At 38.8% G+C, this 25,539-nt stretch overlaps 1 protein-coding gene across 3 annotated transcripts in view; it reads right to left on the minus strand.

Annotated features, from left to right (window-relative positions):
- Nucleotides 1-25,539, minus strand: part of LOC139479864 (nuclear receptor coactivator 2-like) — a 145,237-nt gene that overhangs the window by 106,303 nt on the left and 13,395 nt on the right. For all 3 annotated transcript variants that reach the window (XM_071262776.1, XM_071262785.1, XM_071262767.1), the window contains exon 2: nt 15,465-15,509. The gene's annotated coding sequence lies outside the window, so the exon portion shown is untranslated. The remainder of the gene's footprint in view (nt 1-15,464; nt 15,510-25,539) is intronic.

Here is a 25,539-nt window from a genome sequence, read left to right on the forward strand (position 1 = left end):
TTAACTGGCTCGGTGATGGAAGATACATACAACTGCTGTGAATGATCTCGACTTGGACTCTTACATGCCATTTTAACACCAACTAAGGTCGTCTCTGTTACACACTTTTTTGTTTGTTCCTCATTTCACAACAGTCCCAATTTACTGCCCACTCAAAAGCTTTAAATCTGTTAAATCCATCAAATCACCCACCGGAATAAATATAATAAAAAATGTCTGGTTTCATGCAAAAATCTTAATGATATATCAGGTTGGCTTGTTTGTTGTTTAACGCCGCACTCAGCAATATTCCAGCTATATGACAGCGGTCTGTAAAATAATCAAGTCTGGACCAGACAATCCAGTGATTTATATCATGAGCATCGATCCACGCAATTGGGATCGATGACCGTGCATCAACCAAGTCAGCGAGCCTGACTACCCGATCCTGTTAGTCGATTTTTACGACAGGCATAGTCGCCTTTTACGGCAAGTATGGGTTGCTGAAGACCTATTCTACCCCCGGAATCTTAACGGGTCTAATATATCAGGGTAAAAAGAGTAGTAACTTTGCCCATAGATACAACTAGTATAATCTTGATATTTTTTATATTTGTATACTTATCCTGCATTACTGTGTGAAGTATTACTAGTATATCAGTAAATTGAGGTTCATTCTTTCCAAAATACGCATCACAACATCACTTTTTCATGTTCGATATATTGGGTTATTTCAAATTGGGATTTTTATCATGTGTTTGATGTTATATACTTGCCTAATGCCTTTGCTGCCCAGGAGAGAGCATCCTGGATTCCTAGGTGGCTGCGCATTTTTTGAATGAGTAAACATTAAGTTGTACCAGCATCTTGTCTAGTTACATTTATGAACTTCAGTTCATACCTTAATATATCAGATAGCTTCTGAATTCAAAATTGAGAATTATACATTATATCGCGATACAAATTGCAATACGTCCTTGTGCATTGCACAATATTGTGATACACTTTAAACCTCCAATACCCATCCCTACTCCTTAAGGCATTCACTGCTTTCCTTTTGACAGAAGTGAAGCTGATTGATCCTGCTGTAGCATTAAAAAGTGCTATTCCATTCAGAAGCAGGACCCCCCTGGAATCACTAGCTGCCATGACATACCGGAAGTGGTAGACGTACGTTGTCTCCATATCACTGTTGGTACTGTCTGAAGATATTGTAGGGACGCAGGTCTGTGACGGATAGGTCCTTAGACATAGTAATGCAGGATGAGTATGCATATATTAAAAATATCTAGATTTTACTCTATCTGTATCCGATCGGTATGGAGGCGGGAATACCTTCACAGCTCAATAAGAACTCTCCCGACTAAAAGTCGTGTCAGCCATACGGCACAATTCTTCTGCGCAGGTCGGGAACTGATCTGCCAATCCTGTCCACAAAAAGGTAACGAGAGTATGTGTTTGTCTGGGTAAACAAACAGTATAAACCAATTCCAATATCACTGCATAGAGTTTTGCATCAGCTGACAATGGCCGAGTGTGCAACAAGTGCTCGTTTTTACAGCATAAACACTGTGGTAGTGCACAATCAAAAAAAAACGACGATCACAAGTAAAGTTTCAAAATGCAGGCAAATTTCGATATTGGAACATCAAAACTAAATCTAACTGGATATACCTACAACTTATTCTTGGTGTCCTCACACTGATGGATTGAACTATTGCTCAATAAAACATGGAAGCATACTGAACTCCATGCCTGGAGACAAGAGTATTGGCAAATAAAACATGGAAGCATACTGAACTCCATGCCTGGAGACAAGAGTATTGGCAAATAAAACATGGAAGCATACTGAACTCCATGCCTGGAGACAAGAGTATTGGCAAATAAAACATGGAAGCATACTGAACTCCATGCCTGGAGACAAGAGTATTGGCAAATAAAACATGGAAGCATACTGAACTCCATGCCTGGAGACAAGAGTATTGGCAAATAAAACAAACCAAAAACAGTAAAAGATCACACACAGAGAACAGTACCACTAACATTTCAATTTGGGGGACACTAACTTTTGTGTGTGGGACACACACAGTCGAACATGTCCACTGGACTCTCAGAGAGGCAGATCCAGGCAAAATTATGCCCGACTTGAATCCAGCAGAGCAAGACTGCTTGAAATTCAAGTTTGAATGTTTATCAAAAGCTGTTACATCATAATTTACTTTAATACAATATATAATTGTTTCTGTTGCCATGACATAATGGCAGTTATCAGATGATGAGGTGAAGACATAATAGCATTAGCTCTTCTGGTTCTAAGTAAAACTGATCTTAGCCTAATCTGTTGCACCGTATCTATAGGTAGATCCTGTTGATAATCTTGTACAGTTTACGATGTATGTGTTGATTCCAGGGTAAGAACTAGTACTTGTCTCAGAAGCCGGGTGGTCAGATTTGCTGACTTGGTTGATTGTGTGGCATCGGACCCTAATGTCATGGGATGTTGTAAAAAATATGAATCACTGGTTCATCTGTTCCAGACTTGATTATTTAAGGGCTGCTAAAATTGAGGGTAATATAGGGTAATAACAAGGGTAATTTTAAGGTCTTATGGTATGACGTTGTCGAACCACCATTCTTCCACTTTCCAGGGAGACACTCTATCCACTAAACCACGGACACGGTCAGATACAGGTCGAACCTTTCCCTCAGCTCACGTAACCATCAGCACTATGAAATTTACACTCCATTTATTATTAACATTCAGTAATGGCTCTCTAGAATGGCTACAAATTATCATAATGTGCTGAGAATAATGCTGCACATGTGTATGGAACTGATTTATCTATTGATCAAAACAGGTTTTGGTGCAACAGAGCCAAAGGGTTAAGTTGGTCATGTCGTACAGGCATTTAATGTTTGGCTAATTGTCACGGGCCATCTTCATTGTTTGTCTGAAACTTGTACCGGGAACAACATGGATTCCCCAATTTTCTAAGAAATTTTTCTATTTGTATTTTTTAAGAAAACCATAAAAAAACAAAAACAGGAAGAGCACTTAGGCAGTTTTAAATTGGAAAGTATACTATACTAGCTCATACTTTAAGTTTAATTCAATTTACTTACATCCTGCTACATTACTCTTCTGCAACCATGGGCCACGTGAAGATCATCCTTTACAAAGTCTTACATTAACAATAACAAGGTTAGCTGTTCATCAAGCACAACTACCAGCGTTTGACATCAAGCCAGGTTGGTTCTAACAGAGTGGTTGAGCACATGCTGCTTGTCTGTACAATCATTTGGTTCGTTTAAGCAATCTTGTCTGTTTCACTCAGAGAGGTTTTGTTGAAACAATTTCAATCACATGTGCCTTGTATCTTAGAGTGAGCTTGTCCTGGACTCATCCCAAAAGCATGATCATTTTCAGATGAAATATCTTTTCAAAAGACAGATCACAATAGGTCAGCTTAATATGGCTCATAAACCAAAAGTGATGGAGGTCATAGGCGCATACCACTTCAGTTATGTCTACAAGCATATCAAAGTTCTAACAGAGTGAGTGAGGGTTTAAAGCCTCTTTGTATTACAGCTACCGTATTCGACGTAATAAGCGCCCCGCTCTAATATGCACCCACGATGATATTAGCTAATATATTGGCTAGTGAACAATCCCAATTAGCCCCCCTTCAGATTGATCAATGTACACAAGACTTATTTATTTGTGTATAATACGCATTTTTGTGTTATATGCACCCTTAATTATGGGCAATTATATTCTGGAAAAATATATCTGTCATTTATAAACATTTCAGGCTGTCAGCATATACCACGAAATTTTCAACTCTTTTTTTTTTCCACCAATATATTATTCTAATAAGAACCCCTATTCTAATTTTGAGAGTGCCTGGACGCTATTATGTCAAATACGGTATATCACAGTGTATCAGGTTGATGTGGAGGAAACCCTCAGTGATGCAAGTGTTAAGTGTTAATAACCTTTGTGAAATCCTTCAGCAAGTGTTGAGTGCAGCAAGCACAGCTTTCTGGCTTCAGTGATGTCATTGGATTGTGACGCCATGGTAACCTGTGATGTCACAATGGTCTGCAAAGTATAGTGATGCAATGGGCGATCTTTGTCAATCTATCTTCCCTTTACTAACCCGCTACTTGCGCTGACTGGCCGGTCCAACCTAAACTACGCACGATACGCGTTACTATCTCACCTACTGAGTGAACTAGTATTGCCTTCACCTCTATCAGCAGCGTTTACGCTGGAGTAGTGACAATATTGTATATCTGTTCACCTAAACAATGTTCTATATGTTGTCAAATCGTGAAATATTTGTTCCGTGATTCAATGATACACCATGGATAACCACGACTGCTTATATTGTAAAAGTAAAGCACTTGACAGCCATTCAAAAAGAGCTGATCGTTCATTCCAGGTGAGATGGTTGACGTTTTGCAATCGGTACATAGTGTTGCCCTTGATATTTGAATATCACACTTTTAAAAATGAAGTATATTTTCATTGTATACATACCCATATCTATGTTGCATTATCGCCAATGAGGCTATATGCATGCATTTCAGTACAGCAGCTAGGCGAAGCAGTACGTAAAGGTCGTCAGTATGTGTTGTGAATTTTGACAGCAACACAAATATTACTATTTATCAGATAAAACTGAGAGAGGTGAACAAAATATTTGAAGAAATTGTAAAAGAAACAGGCACGTGCAAATTACGTCCTCAGCTACATATCATAATACAATGTCGAAAATACAAGAAATGGATTTCATGTCACTGAAATCCATTTTGATATTTGTAAGTGTTAATTAGTGCATGGTGTATATAGACAAATGGTTGTTGTTTGTTGCCAAATACTACTATGATTATATCATTTCAATGATAAATAAACAATAGCTATTATTATGGCATTTTTAAAATTTTAACATTAGAAATTATTTTTCTTTTTTTCCAGACACATAAGAGCCTTATGTATATATTAGTTTAAATACATATTCAAGGGTACATATACCAACTACAATTTTTCTAACAAATGTTATATTTGGGATAACACTTTCTTAGTAAAGTACAGATTCTCGTACGTTTTGGGGGTTGAGTCCCGTCCATTACATTTGACCACTTTTTAAATGGCATTGTGTATTCATACAATTTTTCATGTAATAAAATAAAAATAATATATACATACCAATCTTCAATCTTTGTATGAACATTGCAGTGTCTACATCCAGTTTGCCTTGACAAGGATCAGATGATTGTAATTGATAAAACTGATTCTTAATTTCATTAGACCTTGCTTTGTATGTTTCCTTATTCTAAACTGATGATGCAAACTCCCATACAAACAAATTAAAAATGCTATTCTTTTATCTCTTTACATTAATAGATATCAGCATTGCATAATGTCACGAATTTATTTGATATCTTTGTATACTTGTGCATGTGTATTATTATCAGATTACATGCATGACATTTTAGCAGTCATTATATATAAGTGTAATCTGTTTTATGTAAAAACATAAATAAATGCATTTAGACATGGAATGATTGCACGTTTAAACTTGTGTTTATGACATGATAACATATTTGATTATAAACTTTTTAAATCATATTTGCTATATCATGATAATATCTAATATACAGACTTAATACAACAGGTGTCTTGAAATCAGAAAGTTGAAATCAGATGATATAGCTATAGCAGGATAGCGCATGGGTTGCAAGGGAAATAACTTGTGAACATAATCATGCTTCCAACACAAGAAGATACAACTATCAATTACATCTATTGATGTATCCTAAACATCTTGTTGGGTAATCAGTATGCTATGTTGTTTTGGGGGACAAATCTCTGTAATTTACTACTATTTTAAAAGCACAAGTATCAGAATTTTGTAAGAAATGGATCAATAAATTAACACCTGATGACTCAAAGCACACAACGATGGTACACAGAACAATATGGGTAAATCTCTTTTTATTTCAAAGAATGATGACTGGTATGTATATTTCAACTGAGCAACTGATTGGTTGACAGACGCATGGTAGATTTTCATTTGGTATATTTCTAAAAGATATTGTCAGAATAAAACAAAAAAAAATCAGATGTAAGAGGAAATGTTGATATGAAAGTAAAATTTGAAAATCATTTGTTTTACTCTGAACATTATTTAGTCTTCGATTAGTGGTAAAGGCACGGATGTATAAGAATTATAGATCTGTAGTAAAGGCCTGTCAAACATGTCCATTTGCTGCAAATGGAGGCGTTTCGCCAATTTTATTCCATCCCATGTCCATGGCAGTATGAAAACAAATTGGTAAGATCTGAATGCCACAATAGTTAAGGACTTGTCGTGGGAAATAACAGAACGCTGGAGAAATAAGATGAGTTTGCATTATTTCCTCAATGCGACATGTTACCCAAAGACTGACAGAATGCCTTGCTGTTTTCTGATGCAGAAAGTCATAAATCCTGTGGTAATATACCGTCTTTCCTAGTGTTTTCCACAATATCTTCCATTATGTCAGTTCGTGTTTCTTCCTTGAAGATTGAACAAATCATTACAAAATAAGTGTTAGTTATAAATATTCAGAAGTAAACATGGTAAAAGGACGTTTCTGAATGAAGATGCAACAAGGTGACAGGCTGCACCATCGCTTTTATCATTTCAAAAGGAACACAAAGATTGCCCATTTCACTGCACAGATATCTCCTAGGATATCTCAAATCTCCAGTTTTTGATGACACATAGAGAACACTACATTCATTTTAACAAAACTCTTGGACTTTCTATGCTATCTGACCATAGAAAGTTCATGAATATTGTAAAAATGATATCCAACGAGAATAAGTGTATTATTTTGTATGTAAGATTTAAAAAACCCAAAACATTTGTTTGTTAAACAGACCAAACCAAAACCTATTGTAAATCTGATTGCTCATGAATATTGATATATGCAGAAACATCAAACAATAGTAATCATTCTGTATAACTCTAAGAATACTACCTCTATTACATCGTAGACAATATTCTTGCAATTTGGTTAACATAACACTAAAACATTTCTTACATTTTCAACAGATGTCTTCTTCACTGTCACCCATTCTAATCAGTTGTTAGGAATACCACATATCTTGCCAAATGCCTCAGCGCATGCACAAAACAGAAATCATGTCACTTCTTTCTTGTGTGTGCTTACCTTAATTCTTTTTCAGTTATTTGACCACACATATTTGTGTTAAAGTTCAGTACTTAAGTATCTTAGGACATCAATTAAATACAACTATATACATGTTGTACTGCTCTGCCATAAAAATTTCATATTTTTTAAATATATTTTCAGACCATGGACATGATGGACTCGCCCTCTCCATCCTCCATCTAACTGGGATGTGGCCATGCCATGGTCAACGGAGACCCTCATCTTCAGTGCATCCCCTGTCGAGTAGAGCTCAGCACACTATCATTGAGAGATGCTCAGTTAGCAAAGCTGTCTCCAACTCAAGTTTCAGCATCCTACAGGCAGTCTTGGAGTATGAACAATCAGCTACGTCTTCCTCAAATCTTAGGAAGACGTGGTTGTCGGGGGATGTCATCAACTAAGTCCTCCTCTAAGAAGTGGTCATCTGAGGACTTGGTGATGCACGGTGACAGGGTTCTCAACAACCCACAACTCCCGTCCAGACAATAGGACAGAGGCGATCACTTACGTTTGCCACACAGCTGTGGATGGGTGGCAGACAGTACCTAGGCAACCACTTACGTTTGTCACACAGCTATGGATGGGCTGCAGAGAGTAGCCAAGGCAACCATTTACGTTTGTCACACAGCTGTAGATGGGCTGCAGAGAGTAGCCAAGGCAACCATTTACGTTTGTCACACAACTGTGGATGGGCTGCAGAGAGTAGCCAAGGCAACCATTTACGTTTGTCACACAGCTGTAGATGGGCTGCAGAGAGTACCTAGGCAACCACTTACGTTTGCCACACAACTGTGGATGGGCTGCAGAGAGTAGCCAAGGCAACCACTTACGTTTGCCACACAACTGTGGATAGGCTGCAGAGAGTACCTAGGCAACCCCTTACGTTTGCCACACAACTGTGGATGGGCTGCAGAGAGTAGACAAGGCAACCACTTACGTTTGCCATACAACTGTGGATGGGCTGCAGAGAGTAGCCAAGGCAACCACTTACGTTTGCCACACAGCTGTGGATGGGCTGCAGAGAGTACAGAGGGGACCACATACGTTTGCCACACAACTGTGGATGGGCTGCAGAGAGTAGACAAGGCAACCACTTACGTTTGACACACAACTGTGGATAGGCTGCAGAGAGTACAGAGGCAACCACTTACGTTTGCCACACAACTGTGGATAGGCTGCAGAGAGTACCAAGGCAACCACTTACGTTTGCCACACAGCTGTGGATGGGCCGCAGAGAGTACAGAGGGGACCACATACGTTTGCCACACAACTGTGGATGGTCTGCAGAGAGTACAGAGGGGACCACATACGTTTGCCTCACAGCTGTGGATTGGCTGCAGAGAGTAGCCAAGGCAACCACTTACGTTTGCCACACAACTGTGGATGGTCTGCAGAGAGTACAGAGGGGACCACTTACGTTTGCCACACAACTGTGGATGGTCTGCAGAGAGTACAGAGGGGACCACATACGTTTGCCACACAACTGTGGATGGTCTGCAGAGAGTACAGAGGGGACCACTTACGTTTGCCACACAACTGTGGATGGTCTGCAGAGAGTAGACAAGGCAACCACTTACGTTTGACACACAACTGTGGATAGGCTGCAGAGAGTAGACAAGGCAACCACTTACGTTTGCCACACAGCTGTGGATAGGCTGCAGAGAGTAGACAAGGCAACCACTTACGTTTGCCACACAGCTGTTGATAGGCTGCAGAGAGTAGCCAAGGCAACCACTTACGTTTGCCACACAACTGTGGATAGGCTGCAGAGAGTACCTAGGCAACCCCTTACGTTTGCCACACAACTGTGGATGGGCTGCAGAGAGTAGACAAGGCAACCACTTACGTTTGCCATACAACTGTGGATGGGCTGCAGAGAGTAGCCAAGGCAACCACTTACGTTTGCCACACAGCTGTGGATGGGCTGCAGAGAGTACAGAGGGGACCACATACGTTTGCCACACAACTGTGGATGGGCTGCAGAGAGTAGACAAGGCAACCACTTACGTTTGACACACAACTGTGGATAGGCTGCAGAGAGTACAGAGGCAACCACTTACGTTTGCCACACAACTGTGGATAGGCTGCAGAGAGTACCAAGGCAACCACTTACGTTTGCCACACAGCTGTGGATGGGCCGCAGAGAGTACAGAGGGGACCACATACGTTTGCCACACAACTGTGGATGGTCTGCAGAGAGTACAGAGGGGACCACATACGTTTGCCTCACAGCTGTGGATTGGCTGCAGAGAGTAGCCAAGGCAACCACTTACGTTTGCCACACAACTGTGGATGGTCTGCAGAGAGTACAGAGGGGACCACTTACGTTTGCCACACAACTGTGGATGGTCTGCAGAGAGTACAGAGGGGACCACATACGTTTGCCACACAACTGTGGATGGTCTGCAGAGAGTACAGAGGGGACCACTTACGTTTGCCACACAACTGTGGATGGTCTGCAGAGAGTAGACAAGGCAACCACTTACGTTTGACACACAACTGTGGATAGGCTGCAGAGAGTAGACAAGGCAACCACTTACGTTTGCCACACAGCTGTGGATAGGCTGCAGAGAGTAGACAAGGCAACCACTTACGTTTGCCACACAGCTGTTGATAGGCTGCAGAGAGTAGCCAAGGCAACCACTTACGTTTGCCACACAGCTGTGGATAGGCTGCAGAGAGTAGACAAGGCAACCACTTACGTTTGCCACACAACTGTGGATGGGCTGCAGAGAGTACAGAGGGGACCACATACGTTTGCCACACAACTGTGGATGGGCTGCAGAGAGTAGCCAAGGCATTACAATGACTAAGCTGTATTGATGTCCTCAGGTCCTGATTACACGGAGCTACATCAATGATCTCTTCATGCTTACTCCCCATGAAATATGGTATTAAGGCTTTCTAGATACTGAAGCTTTCCACACTCTTGTAGGTATCTACCATGTTTCCATGGCCCTGCATGTTTCAATCAGTCTTCCTTGGTGGTCCCTTATCTAGGAGCTGGCCATTCTGAAAACTATGATATTAATTCAATCAAGTAAGGAACTTTCCTGTGCAACTAGATTCCTTCAGAAAACATACTCTCGTACTTGTTATCAATTTTCTGATTTTTTTCTCATGATGTTCACATTAACAACATTTTTTAGACTTTTTTAACAACCAAGGGATAAATTTCATTGGAACTCAGGATCCCATCTCACACCCCAGCCCCCAACATCAATGGCACAAGCGTATCAGAGTGCAAGGAGATTGTGTTGAAAAATATATAACTTTAATGTCTTTAGGCCAAGTATTTCTATATGAGGCTCAGAATGCATCAATCAACCCTCGTAATGGACATAGAATCAATGGCAAATAACAACACTCAATCCATTGGACGACATCAGACAGTATATGGTAATACCATCTTACAAGCTTTAATACTTACAATAATACCATCCATGAGTTATGCTATCTGGCCTTCCATTGATAACTACAGGTGGACACACGTTTTGAAGATGCCCTGAGATGTAGGGATAATTCTAGGGTGAGGCCTGCTTTTAGCCCCTAAATTTGAAAAAAGGCCTACATTTTCAAAGACAATGGCGCATTCTAGCATTGTCTTGTATGGGCAAATGTGGGTGTACCTCAGGAATATTTACAATTTTGAGATAAAGGGCCCATGTCAGGAAATTCCTGGAGTGAACCCTGGAGATTTTAATAAAAAAAATAAAAGAGACAAAACTATTTCCCTCATTGTTTCTGCTGAAAGCAGAGTCCATTGTAAGATCCCAGCTATATCATAAGCATGTGCTTTTGAATCACTATAAAACAGCAAAGATAACTGGTTTTTGTGAAAAAGTGAGCATATCCTGCCCCATTATTGGCACCCATCACAAACACATGCAAAGGTAGGTCAATAATTCAATTGAGAAAACACTAGAACATGTGGTAAGTAAATATACGTCAAAATCAGCGATACCACCGAAGACCCTTTTGTCTCTGATGCATCAAATTTGGGAAATAACCTCTACACGTCAACCGTAGCATGTTTCGAAAGCTTTGCTTAAAGGTTAAGAGGTTTAAAGAAGAAATATAGCTGATTAAAGACCACTACTTACGAGATTTATGATAATTTGACAAATGTCAAACCTTCTACCGAAATTGGCATCAGTCACATGATATCATCCATCCAAGTTATTCACACTTTTCATTTCTTATCAACCTATATTAGAAACACAATTATTATGTGCCAGTACCATAATCATGATCAATAATGAGCCTTGATCACAATGGAATATATATGAAGCTATATGTGGAATAAACTGGATCACAGAGCCTGTCATTTGACCAACAAACAAAGCCCTCTACAAATACATATAATGCTATTTGATGAATAAACTGGACCACAGGGCCTGTCATTTGACCAATAAACATATCCGTGCGTATCACAGTGAAATAAATATGAAGCTATTTGAGGATTAAACTGTTTAGATAATGGAGTGAGAACGTAGATATGCGATATTCTCCTTATGATTATTGAGTTGACAAACTGTTGGGTAGTTAGTATAGTTAGTGGTTGGAAGTGAAAGGAACTGCAGGCAGACTGAGAGACTGTATGCGGTGCAATGGGAGCAGTGACACCAACTGTAAACATTGCACAACTGGGCCACAGGCAGGGCCATATTTCACAGAATGATCATATTAAAGGTCATATACAACTTCTGTAAGCCTACGTTGAAGTATGGGTCTTATGACAGTCGTTGCACAATGATCGCTTTGTGAAATGTGGCTCTGTCTGACTCAGAGATTTCACTGTGAGAACATTACTGGTCAGCTGCTTCTTAATGTAAAGTTCACACTGATATCAAGGCTGTTTCTTTTCCATGTTACTATGTTTTCACATGTTTCAATTCAAAACTAGTTAAAAATCTTAGATGATTAATGGATTTTGAATTGAAGTATTAAAATGAAGCACTTGCATTTCAAGATGTTATAACATACATATTAACACAACGCAGAAGAAATATCTGCATTTTCATGAAGGAGAAAGAATGAAATCAGTTAAGTTTTGATAAAAAATAAATTGCATGTACGGTACATCAATAACTGAATTTCACAAATGAGGTAGTGAGTGAGTTTTATGTCGCTTTTAGCAATATTCCAGCAATATCACGGCAGTGGACACCGGAAAATGGGCTTCCCACATTGTATCCATGTGGGGAATTGAACCCGAATCTTCTGCATGATGAGCCAACACTAGGCTGCCCCATTGCTCCCATAACCAATGACAAATGAAGTAATACATCAAGATGTTCTTACATATATGTATAATAACATTTAGGTCATTTTCAACATTAATCATGATTATTTCCTTTTTCTATTGTGGCAACCTTGACCTTCACAATATTCAGAGATGAAATATCATCTGAGGTAATAAAGAATATCTGGGATGACTGGAACCCAAAGTGAGCAAGTTTCCCCAAACATTAGTAACCACTAGCAGCATGATTGGCTGGATGGTGGCTACTGCCTCTAATTTTATCACACAAGCATTTCAAACTCTGTAAACCTTCCCATCACAAGCTGAAACAAGTGGCATCAGGAGATGACAAATCCCCCTGGTCTGGTGCAACTTGGAAATGGAGTTTGTCTACTAATACCCCACTTTTGGTTCATTGCCATTGAATACCTTCAATTCAGTGAAGAAAAACATAATGCTGTCTAGTACTTTTCAACATGCAAAATCATCAAAAGACAACAGTCCACCACTAAACTGATCTTTTCAGTTTCATCCAGAAATATTCAACAGTTTTGGAGCTCTTCTCCGGAAAGAATCTCTACCCTCAGTTTCAGTAAAGCCCAACTTGTTTGTCAGGAAATTGAAACAAACAACTAAAAAACTAAAATCCCTAATGATCAAAAAGCACCAGTTTACCACCAGACTGATCTGTATACCAAGTTTCATCAAGAAATAATTAACTCCGGAAATGAGCAGTACCCTTGTTTTCAGAGTACAGTAAACAATGGTAAACTACGGTTATAATGACAACGTTTATAACGAACTGACGGATATAACAAACTTACTTTTTGGTCCCAACTATTTGCTGTAGTTATGCTGTATATATGCTTATAACGAACTTCGGTTATAACGAACTAAAATTAGTAGTCCCTTTGAGTTCGTTATAACTATACTTTACTGTATGTCCGTCTACCTTGTTGTCATGAAAAAAGTCTCAAAAATCCCCAATCATCATAAGGTACCAGTTCACCACCAGACTGGTCTGTATAGAATGTTTCAACAAGAAATATTCAACAGTTTAGGAGACAGACAGACAGACTGACGCAATAATTTTTTCCCCGTTTTAAAATGATAAAAAGTGCTCATTAACTGATTATTAAGTAGCTGGCCCAAGGTCAAAAGCTACTCTTAATTACTGATGATACATTTTACAATAAATGAAATATATTCCACTTAATTGTTCTGGCAGAATCTTATTCAAAATATTGTAATGGTTCTGTCAAAATCAAAAAAGGTGGGCAAAAGTCTCCTTACCGGTAGCCAGAGTGTAAATGCAAAATGTTCTAAGAAGATGATTCAGATATGTTCAAAAGTTTTGAAGGAGAAAAGCTTTCAGATCAGTGCTAACTGACTCAAGGACGGACCATTTACCAAGAGCCATGATACAGTGTTCCCTCGCTATTGCACTCTTCAAAAAAGCACTAACTCATTATAGCACACGGTAAAGCATGGCTCCAAAGATTTATTAACATTTTAATTAACCCAAGTTTTCCAATGACACAATGTTTTCCCCCATCTCAGAAAACATTATCAACTGATCAACACGATCACGAAACACCGGAAATACGAGTCAACAATTCTGAACTGAAGTACGCAATTTAATCCTATTATTATAATATTGGGTTATAAAAAATTTGTTCATTGTTTATCTGGACTAAAGTTTGCAATATATCTTATTAATTGTATTCAAAATTTCATTCAATAATTATAATAATGTTTACAATAATTTCGGCGAAATCGTATGCAAAGTGATCGGTAGATCACACAACTCACAGTTATTTACAGCAACCACGGTTAGATTACCACTATTGATGCCTTGAAATGAACTTTAGTTCCAAGAGTGGATACACATATCATAAATGCCGTACCATGACTCGCTAAAAGTCATATTTGAGGCAGTTTGACTATTAACTGTCAACATAACGTTTTCACAATTGAAATACATGTAGCGCAGGAAGTCCCTACGGTGACTGGTCAAAATTGTTCCATGAGTGAAAAAATATCCTGCATACCACCTGTACCAAAGTGCTACGCTTATGGTTCTTATTATTTAAAGTATATATTGGAAGCTGCAACTAAAATAACATGACATTGGAATATATTATTCCGGATAAAATACCAATTTCTTCCGACCATTACATCAAAATTCTTTGAAGTTGTATAATTGGGTACTTTTAATCTGAATCACCGGTAGATTGGGAGGAAACGTGTGCACAGCTGATTGCTATTTCCGGCTTAGTTTACGAGAAAATACTCACGGTAATCTTAATCTCTAAAAAACAATGCCTTGGAGAGCAGGAAGTACACTTTAAATGGTAAATCATCATGTTTAGTGATGTTTTATATCAAATTTAATAATTTTATTGACCAAGTTTGTTATACCTGTTTATTCACCTGAATTCGCTGAAGGGACAATATGTGTTTTTTTCTGAAACTGCATATTAATACTCAATAAATCTTTTTTTACACAATGAATCATAAACAACTTCTATTCTAATCTCTTTTCAAACTCTGAAACGTGCAACATAGACCGTGTTAGGTAGGCAGAGCATGTATACTGTTTTGTTGGTCATCTACCAGCTATGACTCAACCTTTGTTAAACCGCTAATCATCTATATATAACGCTCATCAATTATTTGGACCCCGAAGGTAGCGTTGTAGCGAGGGATCACTCTACAAGCTCACAATGTGTGTGTGTTTTGTTAGTATAACGCCATACTCAGCAATGTTCCAGCTATTTGACAGATTTTAAATAATCAAGTAAGGATCAGACATCCCAGTGACTGATATTGTGAGCAACATTCCACGCCGCTCGGATATGATGATAAACGCTATCAACAAAGTCGCCGAGCCTCATCATCAGATCCTTTGAGTCTCCTCTAACGACCAGATTAGGTTGCTGGGGACCTATTCTAACCTGGAATCCCCCAGAGGTTAAAGACGTGAAACATAAGAGGACACATAGCAACTCACCTGAAGATATCAAGTAAGATGGTCCATGGCTATCATGGCAGACTCCTGAAAACAAGCAAAAGAGAGTAAAAATAGCAGCAAAATCTTATAATAGTCCAGAAAGAGTGGATGGTGACAATCTCAAGTACAACTGCATCTACTCCTTCCAAACAAGCATCTTTACAACTTGTCCCGAAACCCATTACCATCTAATGTTATGTTGAACCCAAGACCACATAATAAGGTCGTCCTTTTACCAGGAAGGACCAGCACGTCTGCTTATAGAGATTCAGAGTATTTTGGGCCCTACATGTGTACTTGCGCAAGTAGTCCATGCAGAGGGAGATCAATCATGCCACAGATAATGGCAATATTAACACTGGCAGCAGCTGCTCCCACATGTGACAGCATCATGCACAAGCTGACCATTATCAAAAGTGTGTACAGCTTTCTGCTTGGACATGTTGGATGCAATGAACCACTAAATATCAAAAGTGCTTTCAGTCCAAAGGAAGTCTGTCCAAATCTTGAATACATAGAGATTTGAAAAATATTCTGCTTACACTTGAAAGCAGTTCATCAACGTATTTACAATGTATGTCTGTGGGCAATATTAAGATGATGATAGTACAAGGTGTGTCTGTTATATATCCAGGGTCATGATTGTGCCGGTCATATTGCCAAATCAAGAAAGACATGTACAGTCTTACAAGTTTTCTGGCAAATGCAGTAATGTCCTTTCACTTGCAATTAAATACAAAATTACAAACAGTATTTGTCTGGATTTTTTTAACACCTTCAGACACCTGGTGTCAACACTGATTTTCAGTAATCCATTCATATAACTGTCACCACTATTTTGCCACTTACACCCAATGTCATCTGTTTCAGCATTCTCTGTGGATGACATTACGTATTGACTAACAGTAAATAGCTTTTACAGTATAAAACATGGTTCATGGTAGTTTATGGACACTTCAAGGATGCCTGGCTGCAGTTTGGGGGCTTACAGCGTACCATTGTCCCCATCTGGTCAGTTCTATGTACCTGTAGTGTTTCTAGGTACCATGTGTACAGTGGACCAATGACAAATATTTAGTCACAGTTAGAAATTAATTTCTACTTTCACCAATCCACAAAAATGATCCGTTACAGAGGTGTCATCTACCTGATGGTAAACGTGATAGTCCACAATGACTTTTCACTTGTCCTTTCGGAACTTTACTAGTCTAGGACTTGCAGATTTACATTAATTTCACAGCCTGTTAGAACAAAAATCCATCAGTCAATTCCTTCAAAAATGTTTGTCCAACACAACACCGCAGAAAAATCATCTGTCTTAAAATACTTAATACCATCCCTAAATGAGTGGGTATACAATGAACTATATATAACAACTAATCACGGGGCATGACTAGAAATAAACAGGTTCAAACTACAAAGTCTTGTGTTGTGCCTCCCCTTCCAACTGCTAACCTTCAGCATCACGGAAATAGCTCCAACGTGTAACAAGACGGCTCACATTTATGACGTCAAGAAGAGCACAAACCCCATGTGAGTTATTAACTTTAGATCACACATGATCTTCTAATTCCATTCTACTATCTTCACTGAAACACTGACATATTAATGTTTACAAGACGGCCCAGTAGGTGATGCTTTGAATGGATTGCAGGACACTGACTTGTTTAGTTTCAACAAAGAATGGACGAAAATGACAAAAACAAATTCATAATTAGAAAATCAGGAAGCGGCGTACTAAGGATAAACAATCTTCAGAAAACAGAGAGGACCTTGTTCTTCAAAGCCATCTTATCACAATGACAATGTTAAAGCATGGTAGCTAAGGCAGTCAGAATGAAAGATCATCTAGTGAAAAGGGGCATAACTGTTGTTTCAAGTGTGACCAAGGTCATCTTACAGCTGGGACAAGTTTGGGAGACGTGACATGGGGGATTGGGGGGAGGGGAGAAGGAAGAGGCCATGAACTTCTATTTGTCACATTTGAAGATGTTACATGTTACATGTTACATTTTTGCTTTTAAGATAACAAACTTATATTGATGGTATTTTAACCTTTCGTTTGATCAAACAGCTGACCATGTTTTTAGCAATTTTGTTACTTTGGCATTTGATTCTGGATGATTAGGTTTCCAGAAAATGACTGCAGTATGTGATAAAGCCCTAGACTAACATCTAGTCTCTGAAATGAACACATCTTACATAAAAAAACAGTTGTTCAGTTATCTTAATAAAAATATAATAAAAAGGAGCCCAGTGACTCTCTTCATTTTCAGATACTGCAGTGATCTAGACTTGCCAAACATTATAGACTTGCATGGGCTGTATTTGATATATATTTGTATCAGGGTCTGTAAGACAGACTAATGAAGCCCGTGTTTAGCAATATTCTAGTCTGGTTGGTTGCTCATCTGATGATAGTGCGTATCTAAAATCTACTGCAAGTGATGCTTAGTAAAGTGAAATACTTTTAGCACGGCCAGTGATTCTAGCTGTATAATTTCATTTTTAGCTTTGTCTCATTTTTAGCCTTTAGCATTGTGGTATCATTCAAGCACAGAGCCCAGCCTCCTGACCAGCGACCACACTGCCATGGCAGGTCTGGTGTCTGTACGTCACACTGTCACAATAGTATGTATCTCATGTCAACAGGCCTCAGATCATGTACATCTTGAAATGTGACAACTGATCTGCAAGCCAAGCTATTCTTTTTGCTTCCACAAACTCAAAACAACAATAGGCCTCGCCAACTAACCATGCAAATGGACTACTATGTCCTGATTGGCATGGGTGGGACTTGTGTTGCATTATTGCTGTGAACAGTGTCACTGGTTTTGAATGGTTGTCTGAACTTTCTTTCGTTTAATGACTAAATTAGCTGAAGTTATTGTTGACATATTTACTTATTAGAATTGACCGCAATGTTTTTGTGTTTATGGAGTTATAACATAAAAACGGGTGTGCACACTTTGCACTACAGAGGGCACTGTTTTTTACATCAACGCAAAAATACTGAAGTCAGTTCGTGAATGTATTCTGACCCATGATCCGCCAGTTCTGGCAGCCTTTCATACTAAGGGAGACAACTCAGCAGAGCAAGTTGTAGCAAATTTGTTCCCAACTGTTCACATATTCGGTTATGCATTCCACTGACCCCATTAAAAGAAAAGCACTGGGGGGGTTATTTCACCAAATGGCTAACTGACATATTCATCACCCAAAAATGATGCACATTAGGTTCAAATGCAGGATAATCGGTTACAATACATGGGCGGATATAGCTTTTTTGAAAAGGGGTTGTGCACAATTAAGATCTATTTAGTGACTTTGGTGGTAATTTATACAGAAATAAAGATTTTTTTCGAAATAAAAAAGGGGGGGTGCACGCCCCCGCACCCCCCTCTTTATCCACCCATGCAATAGGTTAAACAAAACAACTAACACTGTACACATGGCAACATTCTAAAATTAACAAAATTAATCTGAAACTTCTTTTTTCCCCACCAATGATTTGATGGAAACCAAGAAATAACAAAATGTCTAGCTCTGTTTAATAGGGACTGTATCATGTGTAGTGTCATTCAGTTCGGGATGTCAACATATCACAATATTGCAAAATCAATAAACTGAAGATGTTGATACAGTATTGATACCAGTATTGATAGTGATACTATATTAATAATTCACTGCCACAAAAACCAATACATTTGTTAACATTACTATGGTTAAGATGGACAATAAGAAGGAAGAAAATTCAATCTTAAACATTTAATTGATCAGCCTTGTTCATATTTATCATTAATTTGATTAATAAGAATATTTTACCTTTACACATATAGAGAATAAATAATTTGGTTATCAATCAATATATAGGATACTTTCAGCATGTTCAGTCAATATACAATCACTGATAAAAGAAATGTGAATACCACATTTGTTGGTTAATATATGAAGAATTACTCACATTCATAAGATATCAGATTGGCTTGATTCACAAACGAACATATTGGTATGTTGTGTGAACCTACGCTTATGAACACATCACATGTGACGTCACAGATCCATGACACGAGATGCGCCATTTGTCTTGTGCAGAATTAATGTGTAAAGTTTGAAAATCATGAGCAGCATATCGTGATAAGAATAGAGACACTATGTGGTAACACTTGACTGATTGTTAGTTTTGTCATAAATTAGTACACATTGGAAACATCCCTTCGTAACATACACGCTTCTCTATATGTTTCTATGGTTCGCATGAGAAAATATTGATACTTAACTTTCCAACCACTGACATCCCTTCCATTCGCATTATTTAAATTATAAACCTACGTTTTCATGTTCTATATTACAATTAGTCTTGAAGTCAAACTTCCCGATTCCTTTACAAAGTTGTCATTTTAGTGAGTTGCTGACATTCAGCAAAGGAAACTTCAGACTGACAATCGGACAGCAACTGCTTATCTGAACACAAACATCAGTGTTACCAATCTAATGTCCTTGTATCCTGGCCATCATGGATGAGATTGGTAAATGACAGATCTGTGATCATGTTGGATAAGCAGCTTATTCTGACTTCCAGAGAAGGTATTAACAAGCACCTGCTCCTTCCAATGTGGTTACAAGCGCACACAGAATCAGGAACTGGTGGTAGAGTGATTCCTGCCTTCCGAATCTCACATCGTTTTCATCAGGCGTCAACATGGTCAAACTGTTTTGTTTTGAAAGTTAAATCAAAACCAGTGTTGGTGAAATCAAAACAGGCATCCACAATTATCTGCTGCAGATGCTGCTTCATATGTCCATTCTATTACGATACACAGAGATTCTCAACCAAGAAAGTGGCAATAAAAGTTTAATACTCTGACAAGTGTTGTTATATTTGATATCAGAAGACACACGTGAGATATTCCAGTTTTCATCAAAAATCTTCCTACTGACTTAGTTTATAAACAGAATGACCAGTGTCTTGTGTGTAACAATAACAACTAACAGTGGCAGAGGGATTAGTGACGTCATTTTATTGTGACGTCATCAGTTATCATGACATCATGGCCTATGATGTCTCCTGCGGAAGCCAGTTTTGGATTATATTACATACCCTGGACCCAATTGCCTCCATAGCTTGAATGATACAATGCTAAAAATAGCCATCCAACCACATTACGCAGTTATTCCACTATTGAAACTAGCAACAATATCATCGGTACTTGGCTTGCTGTCGGCTCAAGTTATCTTGCAACATCTTATAAGGACTTTTTTCTTTCCTTTACATACTATTCAGCATGTTCAGGAAAACATCTTTTCCAGATAAAAGTTCAATAAGAACTTCTGATTTCTTTAAGTATATTGATGGCTCGTTCTCACAAGGCTGAAATTTGAACGTAGATCAATGCAGAACTAGCTTTTAGAAGATCATGAGAGAGAAATTCGGTGCTACGTTTGTGATAAGATAGAGATGGGGATGGCGACAAGACTTTTGAAATGAAGCCATAATAGCCATTAGGTCCAACATATTCATCCTAACAGAATGGCGATATACTACCCTGGATAAAGGAGAAAGCACAACAGGAGGCTGCCAAATAAATGGTCATCATGTCCAAACACTAAATGAAACAAGTCATCCATGACAGCTATTTCTCCAGCCAAGCTAGACCACACAATATTCTCTTGCCCTGAGCTAAAAGGACAGTGTGAGTGGCCAACCCTGAAGAGATAACAAGCGGTACATTTCATCTATTACTCACAGTTCATCACTATGAGAATTACAAAATCTATTATCATACCTCCATGTCAGAATGATGAGATCTGATTGGTTCATGCCATCTTGATCAAATATTATGTATCCCACCTTGGAGGGAAATAAATATCTCAGCAGGAGAATAAATCCTTAACGAACAAGACAGGCTGCACGTGAATTTCTGAGATGGAGAATAAATCCCTTATACCCCGCTTCGAAGGCCACACACACACGCTGAGGCAATGAAAGTCACATGACATAGGACAAGTTAACCACAGCTCAATCTAACAGCTGTTTTCTATTAAATTCAAATTTGTTATATTTTTTTACAATGTCATATTAAAACATGTTGGGAAGATAATTTTGTTGTAGCAGTATCACTAGGGGTACATGCGGTTTTATGCGTCCCTCATTAGGTTTTAAAAGCCAGCCCCCAGCTCATGGTATAAAACCACATGTACCCTATGTGATACAACTGCAACATTCCCGTCTCTCTTAAAACATAAATATCCAAAATTCTCCAGCATGACGACAATACTTTGGCAACTAGATGTCTTCAGTTTAAGAAAAGAATCTCTGGAATCCTTTCTATCATATATTAAAAGATAAATTAACAAAATATATCTTAAAATATTTTCACTTCAGATCTTATCATGCTTATGTCAATGCTAGTCAATAACATTTTCTGTGCATGAACAAATTCAGAACCTCAAATAACTTGAATGGCTTACTTGACTGTAAAGAATGCATGTACCACATCAGTACAACCATATTGAAATGTCTGCTGTATCCCTACCTCAAGATATGTCCATGAATATCAACTGTCCTCTCTACAGCACTGATCACACAGACTACATTATGCTTTGTGATCTACTGGCCCTGACAACACAGACTGTTGGTAGGACTTATTTTCACAGTTCATACAGTTTCATAGTACAGGAATAACAGCACACTGGCTATCCTGATGGTACGCAACTAAGGTCATGAAACATTCAGTTTCTCTGACAAAAAACAATTCTACCAATTGGGACTTTAAAGGTTAACATTTGCATAGTTAATAGCCTATGTGTTTTGGTTACATTAACAAGAACACAAAATACAAAAATGATTTTGTCAAAATGGGTATTTTGTTTCCGAACACAATGTAGGCTGTGTTGGTATGAAAGTAAAGAAACCATATTTGATTGTTACTTTAATCTTAATCAATTTTAATTCAAGACCTTTTTAAGCTAAAAACACACAAAACAACAGTTATAATTGACTCGCATTTTTAAACCGATATTCTAAATTCTTTGTCCTTAATTTCTATTGCTATGGTAACAAAGAAAACAGAACTTTGAGGATAACAAATTCTGGTTCATTTCATTTAGCGATGTTTCGCTTTTGACTTACATGGTTATCGAGCTGGAGTGATAACTGTGCAAGAATCTCCATCGAAATGTTGCTAAATTCAATAAACAAGGACTTGTTATCCATAAAGTTGCATATGTTTTCTTATTTACGCACTAACTTCAAGAATGCCAATCACAGTTCTATAACTGTTGGTAAAATGAAAGCAACCAATCATCGATCACTGTTCACCTCTTAATAATTCATTGTAGTCAGGTGGATAGAGCATCTGCCCAGAGAACAGAAGGTCCGTAGGGTGCATCACAATAAAAGACCTTAAAAAATGGTACTTGTTCTTACCCTGCCTGGTGCTAGGTTTTATGGAGGTGAGGTGAGGTGAAATGGGGTTTAACGTCACGTCCAAGATTATTGCACTTATATAGCGACGTGCATGTACGTGTGTGTATGTGGCTGCTTGTACTAGTCTGGACTGATGCCGATTTATAGTGTTAGCCCACTGAGATACCATACTGCAGTTGAACATGAATACCCCACTCAGACACAGTATACTGACTCCGAGCGCCAGACAGGGTAACAACAAGTACCATCTTTTAACGTCTTTTGGTATGACCTGTTACCTGTTGCAGGTGCCCTGCTTGAGACGAACAACACCCTGTCCATACCTGTTACAGGTCCATTGCTTGAGACAAAACAACACCCTTTCCATACCTGTTACAAGTGCCCAGCATGAGACAAAACAACACCTTTTCCATACCTGTTACAGGTCCCTTGCTTGAGACAAAACAACACCCTTTCCATACCTGTTACAGGTGCCTTGCTTGAGACAAACAACACCCTGTCCATACCTGTTACAGGTCCCTTGCTTGAGACAAACAACACCCTGTCCATACCAGTTACAGGTGCCCAGCATGAGACAAAACAACACCCTTTCCATACCTGTTACAGGTGCCTTGCTTGAGACAAAACAACACCCTTTCCATACCTGTTACATGTGCCTTGCTTTAGACAAAGAACACTCTGTAATGGAACAGTGGAACTCTTCCACACTACACAGCATTCGGAAGATCCACGTGATCACTGCTCCTTCACCCAACTAATCTTTTTTCCCATCACTTACATACAGCGATCAATAGTCCGCTCTTCAGATTAATGTGCCTACTTTTGGGTCAAGTGACACATTACCTGTGAAAATGATGGGCCAGGTATCAACATGTAGGTCCAGGGGAACACTACTGCTCTGCTGGAGGGTTGTTTGCTTTTTGCAGGAGGCAAGGGTCCCCTTGCAGCCGGACACACTGAATAGGTTAATGATTTCTTGACACAATCATGGCTGTTGAGTTCTTACATTGTTGTAATGAATTCTTCTATCTGTGGCTATACTCTGAGTATTTCGGTGTTTCGAATTTCTCTTTCTCCTTTTGCCGGTTTGAAAAGAGTGCTTGGATGAGCGAGTATGGTTTTACACTGCTTTCAACAATATTCCAGCAATATCAAGGCAGGGGACGCCAGAAATAGGCTTCACACATATAATAAATTGTACCCATATGAGTAAGTGAGTGAGTATGGTTTTATGCCGCTTTTAGCAATATTCCAGCAATATCACGGAGGGGGACACCAGAAATGGGCTTCACACATTGTACCCATGTCGGGAATCGAACCCGGGTCTTCGGCGTGACGAGCGAGCGCTTTAACCATTGGGCTAACCCACTGCCCCAGTGCTTGGATGAGTCCATGGAACAAACATTCTTGTTTGGGATATGTTCAACCGATGTCTCTTGACCTCTATCATGACAATGTTACATGATCAGAATCCACATTCACACATAACACAGCCATGACGCTTCAACCTTCTTTACTTCATAAGCCAGTTTCTGACCCATAAAACATCTGGGTTAGAATTGGTCTTCAGAAATCCATACTAAATGTCAAAGGGGTGCCTAACAGGATCAGGTGGTCAAAGCTGGACAGCTATAAACAACAAATAAACAACAAAAAAACAAAACTTACAGAAAGATGGCTACTGAGGGTCTTGAAACTATTCAGGTGGTTCTGCCAAAAGGAAAATGCTTCCTTCTGACCACATAAAGACTGCAAACTGTAAACCAAGATTATTGAAGACCAAATCATGGTTGTCTTTGCTAAATATCTTTGTACCGTAAGGTATTAAATGTGTGAGTGTGTTCGCGGCTTAACACCACTTTGAATGGTATTCCGTTTTTTTACCATGGTCACCACTTCGGAGAAACTTTGGAGTTTGATAGTCTCAAACCAAAGTCAATATCATACTTGACACACAATTTTGGCTTGCCGGGTGTGTTTTGCTGTATCTAGTACCATGAGTACCGATACCATAGAATATACAGCAAGTCCCTAGCAACCTATGTTTTTCGTAACAGACAACTAAATTGATAAGGTGGTCATGCCCGGTGATTTGGTCATGTAGCTCATGATGTCAATCACAGGATTTTCTGGTCCATACTTGATTGTTTACAAACCACCATCATATAGCTGGACTATTCCGAAATGCAGAAATAAACAACCAAACAAAAAATCATAGCCGAGTACCCTCGGGCACAGAACAGTACCTAGCAACCCATGCTTGTCGCAAGAGGCGAATTACTGGATTCAGAGGTCAGGCTCGTGACTGGGTTCGTGCATGTCATCATATACTAATTGTGTAGATTGATGCTCACGATGGCAATCACTGGATTGTCTGGTCCAGGTTTGATAACTTACAGATTGCCATCATATAGCTTGAATTTTGCTGGGTGCAGCGTTAAACAAACAAACAAACAAACAAACAAACAAACAAAATGCAAGCCTTTTCCATCTGCATAAAGATACTTGAAAAAAAAACTTTTTTAGAAATCGTCAGTGAGGGACTTCAAGGCCAACTTTGAACAAACTGCTGAGGCCCATGCTAGAACCCATCATGCAAGGCTTCATTTTCTTAAACCAGTAGTTCCATAGATATTAACATTTGAT

This window comes from Haliotis cracherodii, unplaced genomic scaffold (assembly GCF_022045235.1).
Source record: "Haliotis cracherodii isolate W230 unplaced genomic scaffold, xgHalCrac1.p SCAF_1, whole genome shotgun sequence".
NCBI classification, from domain to species: Eukaryota; Metazoa; Mollusca; class Gastropoda; order Lepetellida; family Haliotidae; genus Haliotis; species Haliotis cracherodii.